This window comes from Anguilla anguilla, chromosome 5 (genome assembly GCF_013347855.1).
Source record: "Anguilla anguilla isolate fAngAng1 chromosome 5, fAngAng1.pri, whole genome shotgun sequence".
In the NCBI taxonomy this organism is placed as follows: Eukaryota; Metazoa; Chordata; class Actinopteri; order Anguilliformes; family Anguillidae; genus Anguilla; species Anguilla anguilla.
This window is the reverse complement of record NC_049205.1, coordinates 21,519,714-21,525,713: the sequence shown is the minus strand read 5'-3', so window position 1 is coordinate 21,525,713 and position 6,000 is coordinate 21,519,714. Positions and strand designations below refer to the sequence as shown.

Here is a 6,000-nt window from a genome sequence, read left to right as displayed (position 1 = left end):
GCACACCCCATTACCATTCTTGCTTATTGGTAGTGTTTTTTTAACAATACTGCTTTGCCGTGTTGTAATAAATAAATAATATAAATAATGTTGTGTGATATTGATAGCGTTGCTCTGCGGTTTACTTGTGAATTAGAATGCAACGAAGCGATAGTGAGATGAAGACATGACGCTGCCTTTTGTGCAATGAAGGTTGAAGCGAGGTTACTGACAGAGACGCTTCACCATTTCAAACGAACAATGTTTGCTGAGGAAACTATTGTGTGTGTGTGTGGTGTGTGCGTGTCTGTGTCTGTGTGGTACATGCAATATGTAAAATAGTGTGGTTTACTAATGACAACAGTGTGGGAAAAACAGGCATATTTTATCGTATTATATTTTGAGAGCAATAAAACAAATTTCCGTGGTATTTATGATTTGTGTTGTCACTGGAATGACATATATCATGGTACATTGAATTGTTGATTGGTACATTGAAACCACTAAAATGCAAAGCACTGAGTCAGCAACAGGACATGAAACTAAATTACCTGCAATTAATTAGATTTACTATTCATGACAAATGAGATTAATTTAGATATTGTGTTCAAACAGACATTAATTAAAATTCTTAAATTTAGCATTTTTGCTTCTTAGAATTATAGAATAACATTCAAACATAAGTATTCATACAACCACCCAGAGAACACACCTTGTACATAAATAAGTATGCATACATGCAAGTGTCCCTACATATTGGCTAATACTATATTACTATTCCCTATAAGAGACTCTCAATGTTAATCATGAAGAAGCAGAATGCAACAGCAGTATTATGTAAAGCAAACTCATTGGCAACATATGGCATTGTTCTGTTGGACTCAAGAACAAGCCATGCCTTCCATGAGAGGGGAAATGCCTGTAATGTGGAAGCAATTACATTGCAGTCAGTGACTCATAATGCTGGCATTCTGCACAATGTGTTTCATCTGCAGGTCAGTGTCCGCGGTTGCGTATCACAGATACTTTTTGTGCAAACACGAGTGGAGCTTGACTTGAATGCCACTGTAAACTTTCCCCTACATACAATCCAAAGTTTCTCCTGGGACTTATCTTAGAGTTTTAACTTCATTTTATTACATTTCTCATTCTCTAATCTAATCTTCATTCTCTAATCATCTTGCACAAAACCCAATAGGGATTCAAGGCACACTATTCAGTCTTGAGTTAGCTCTGTGAATTTTGTGGCCACTTCATTATCGGTATGTTGTTTCTGCGAACATTCACATCACTAATGAAAACACACTGTGTGTGTGCATTAATCACTGCTCTCACATCAACAAGAAAGCAGTGAAACACTGCGCATATGAATCACCCATAAGACATACGTTCATTAGATAAAGAAGCTGACAAAGTCAAAACAGCCTGATTATGCAGGAATACATGCAAACGCGGATAAGGGACTACAAGGTCACTGGCATTCATTTTACATGGTGAGATTTCATTAAAATCAGCCCGTCGGTAATTGGAGTGAGGGATTAGGTGTACGAAAATGACACAGTGGATCTGGAGTCCATTGTGGTGGACGTTGTGTGATTTGCTCCCTGACACAAACTCTTTCAGGAGCTAAAACAGGCCACGGCCCTGGTATAGCATGGCGAAGGAGTACAAACGTCACCCAATCCTCTCGCCTTTCAAAAGTCACGCCCTTCTCCTAAGGATCTGTCTCACACCCATCGCCTCAGTCTCCCTCTTATAATGTTTCCCACATAAAGGAAAGTCTAGACCATTGAAAGCCAAGTGCTGGTATTAGTTGACACTTGTGAACAGTCTGAAGATTTTATGACAAGATAAAAGCCTCACATGAGCTATACAAAAGATTTTTTTTTTCCTTCACAGAAGAGGGAAAAAATGGTTTGCACAAAGATTTGTGGCCCCAAGATCCTTAGTATGCACAGTCCACCAAACATTGGAAATAAATAAAGGTGACTTTCTGAGTGATTAAAGATTATCCGGTGCATGAACTAATATAACACATTCAACATAATGAGTTTTCTTGATCATTTAATATTAGGGTCACACCTGAGTGTCAAAAATGATCATTCCAGTCGAATGGGCCTTTGACGCTGTGGTGGAAGGATGCGGCTGGTTCACTTTTCGGGATCCCAAGCTGCTGGAGAGCTGGACGTGCTTGTTGAGGTTCTTCTGACGATTTCACTTTGCATTTGCTTGCGTGTCAGGTGCTTCATGTGGCCTTCAGCTTTTTGATCGATCTCACCTGCAGATTTAGAGCCACCAAGTTTTATTTGGCATAGATAGGCACAATCTTTTATTATCTTGTGGCATGCCTGTTTAACACCGGCTGAGTTGTGAACAAGTGGTTGCCTAGAAGGAATTTCCCACATTGGCTTTCCTAGACTATGTGCTTTTTACACACTGTCCTCATTGTCTGGAGCACCTTCATGAGACCCAGTGTTTACGTTTAAACTTATTCTTTGAAATGCTCATGCCAAATGAAGTCAGGCTGTTAACCTCAGGCAATGTCGACATTTGGAGTCTTGCAGTATCAGAATAATTCACAATGAAGGTAATGTGCTTGCAGAAATGCACCTGTTTGTTAGAGGTGATATGTATCAAACAAGGTATAGGTACAGAAAGAGCTTAATGTCATATAAACATGATACCATCTCTCTAGAGACACACTGAGCTCCTGGCAAAGGCAGACTTTGCAAACCAGTTAAGCTAGCCTGGCTTCTGAGTAGGAATTACTCTCATGTCCTTGATGAAATGGAATCAAATGTTCCTTAAAGCACCATACTCAGTTTTCAAACGAACAAATAGCAGTACACCAAATTACTCCCTACAGTGTCTTCAGTAAAGATATGCTTACACATATAATCCATTTCTCTATATGTGCATCACAAACATAATAACATGCAGTTTGATGTAAATAGATAAAAATAATATTTGTAGTCTGTGATTGCAGTTTATGTTCAGCCATTGGAATGGAATCAAAATCCCAATGGTAGGCTGGTAGGGTTGGAAACACATCTTCCATGTTTGTAATTTAGACATACGTAAAGTTTTTTAATTAAAAAAAAAAAAAGTCTCTTATGTTTAATTTACCCTTAATAACATATTTTCTCCATGTTTGACAATACATTTTCATAGAGGAGGTATATATTATTACAAACATAATTGAGGAAAGGGGATATACAATGGCACATGCACAGATAACAATATATGCTGAAGCAAATGCTGCCTGCCTTGAGACAGCTGGATTAGAAGAGCTGTCATAACTTTTAGTTGACCCAAGTGAAGACAATTATGAATGACCATTTTAAATTGTTTTTTATTGTTTAGGTTTTTACTTGAATATAGTGCATATTATATATAATTTGTTACCTGCTACACTTTCAGCCTTTTTTTAATCTGTTTTTTTAATTTTTTTTTTAATTCTCTTCAATTATTTGCACTGTTAAAAAAATGTGACAGAATGCCTGGTGGCAAAGATATAATTTTCAGACTGTTAAATTTGATTTCTTGTCACTGTAGATCATCTTTGCTGGCACCTCAACGGGACAGATCGCTGGTGGACAGCGGTACGGGGCAGAGTTAAGTTTACTGACTGCAAGCTACGTCTTTTCCCAGGTCAGCTGTTGAAAAGATCACACAAACATTGCACTCCTGTGTCTCTGTAATTGATCCAAAAACTTGTTTGACGGTGGTTTTCGTGGCAGCCGCCTCGCATGCTTATCGCATGTACCCGCGTTCTTCGGCAACACTGTGGATACCACAAGCACTCAGCACTCATTAAATCATGCGCAGAGCAGGGCCTTCCCTCCTCAGATGGCTATCCGTGGAAATAAATACAGCTCCCTGCCTGTGTCGTCTGTCTGTTGAGTTGTGTTAAAAGCGCTGAGGAATTGCCTGGTCGCTAAGTGCAAGATCTGTCCTAGCAAAAAAAGAGGCTTAGAAACACTGCTATGAAGTGAAATTATGTGTGTTATAGCCCTGCAGAAGCTGTGCTGTGCAGTATTCACATGATAAAAAGCCCCGGCTTTTATTTTATGTAAATTGTTTAACACTTCTTATCTCTCTTTTTTCAGCTCAATTTGGAATTGTCGATCGCACATCTTGAGTTACCACTGTGCCACCTGCTCACCAGGAACACTGCAGCTAAAGCGTGTGCACCACTCTGACGCACTCACTCACAAACCGGTGACTATTTCACACTCCACAGTTACCATGGTACTACAGGGAAGAGAGCTGATTGGAGGGCAGGCATAGCTTTCACTGATGACAAGTGGCAGTGTCTGTGTGACTGACAGGCTGTTGGGAAGATACAGTAACCTTACTTACTGACCCTGTTTGATGTAAAATCGCCCTATCCCTGGCAGGACGAGGCCAACGATGTACATCGATGCCTTTGAAGGAAATGCAGAAAGTATGAAGAGTTCAGTTCAGTTCAGTCTTATCACAATACAATGGGCCTCATTCACCAACCGTTCTTAAGAAGAATTTTCTTCTTAAAACCCACTTATGCAGTTTTCACGAAGATTCTGACATTCACCAATGTTTTCTTATTTGAGATTTGTTCTTAGGTAAGAACAGAATCTATGCACACTCAAGAGCACATTTACGCACATTTGAGTGCTGTACGTTTGTGCAAAATAATTGGTTATTGCGTTTTCTTCAATTCTACAGTTGTATAATATTATAGAATGTGAATTACAGTAATATTTTTATCATTTTTAATATTTTTTAATTATTATTTCCATTATTTTACAAAGCATTAAGGTGCCAGGTTCCACCTCAGAGGGTGGCTGCCTCAGCGGGAGTTCATCTGTAAATAAATGATAGAAATCAAACCATTGTTTTATTTTGGGGGGTTTCAATTTTGCAATGTTTGGTCTATACTGCAAAAGAAAATGTTTAAATTTTGAATACAAACTAAGCACTTAAGTAGCACTTTTTAAACACATGGACATGCAAATGAAATTGAGAAGCCCTGGCTTTATTGTATGTGGGGCATTGCTAATTGATCATTTCATTTCATTTCATTTATAGTCAAGGGATTTCAGGAATGCATTTATGTCAATCAGGGTCTAGACAGTTGTTTGGTTCAAGTATAATATATGGCCGAAGCTACTTCAGTCTTTTGCTTCTTAAATAAAACCTGGGAGGAGATTCTGTTTTGCCCACTGGAGTTTCTTTGACTTGTAGAGACAGGAGCTGGCCTCTCTCTGATGCATAGCCAGCAAGGTCCATTTCTGATCATTTCGAGAGTCTTTTCTCACAGAGGCTCAAACAGCACACATATTTCACCCTAGTTCATTGCTGTGCCTGATCAGCATTTCAAACACCTTCTGCACCCTCCTCTGACAGTAATTTTACTTTACAAATCTTGAAAGTCAAATCGAAAGAGTTGTAACATAAAATAATAAATATGAACAGAAATTGTTTGTAACCGAATGGTATTTTTTTGGAATTTTAAAGTAACTCTCAACCATGCATTTCAAGTGTCATTAGAAAGATGAAGGTGGGCCCAGGGATTACTGGTTTTGTAAAATAGTGACCTTTGACCCCTAAAGTCATTTTGATATAAGAGCATGAGCATTCTCTCAATCTAGTGAAAGTTCTTGTTAAATCATTAAATCGTGTATATTTATGAAGATTGTGGGCCACAGAAATAAGATGACTCAATTTGCTTTAATGCATATTTTTTAACAGAAACAAAATAATGTTTTGTTAAAATACAATAATGTTTTAGTTATTAAAATATTTAGTAAAATGAGGGATGCACCTTTTTACACAATAATGCAATGGTGATATTTTTACTCTTTCGAGTTAATGAGCCCCCAATTCAGTAAGTCTTTCTATGTGGTAATACTTAACTTTTTGAACATAAACCACTATCTACAATCATACCTCATTTTGGAAAATATTTGAAAGCAGTTAATTTGCAGCACAGTTCCTTTACAGGCAAAACAGAATTCCACAATTTGAGCAAAATAATGC

At 38.0% G+C, this 6,000-nt stretch overlaps 1 long non-coding RNA gene across 1 annotated transcript in view; it reads right to left on the bottom strand.

Moving 5' to 3' along the window:
* Positions 1-396: 396 nt before the first annotated feature.
* The window catches only part of LOC118227368, an 18,808-nt gene continuing 13,204 nt past the window's right edge, over positions 397-6,000 (bottom strand). Inside the window, exon 3 of the long non-coding RNA XR_004765264.1 lies at positions 397-2,257. This is a non-coding gene — a long non-coding RNA (uncharacterized LOC118227368). The remainder of the gene's footprint in view (positions 2,258-6,000) is intronic.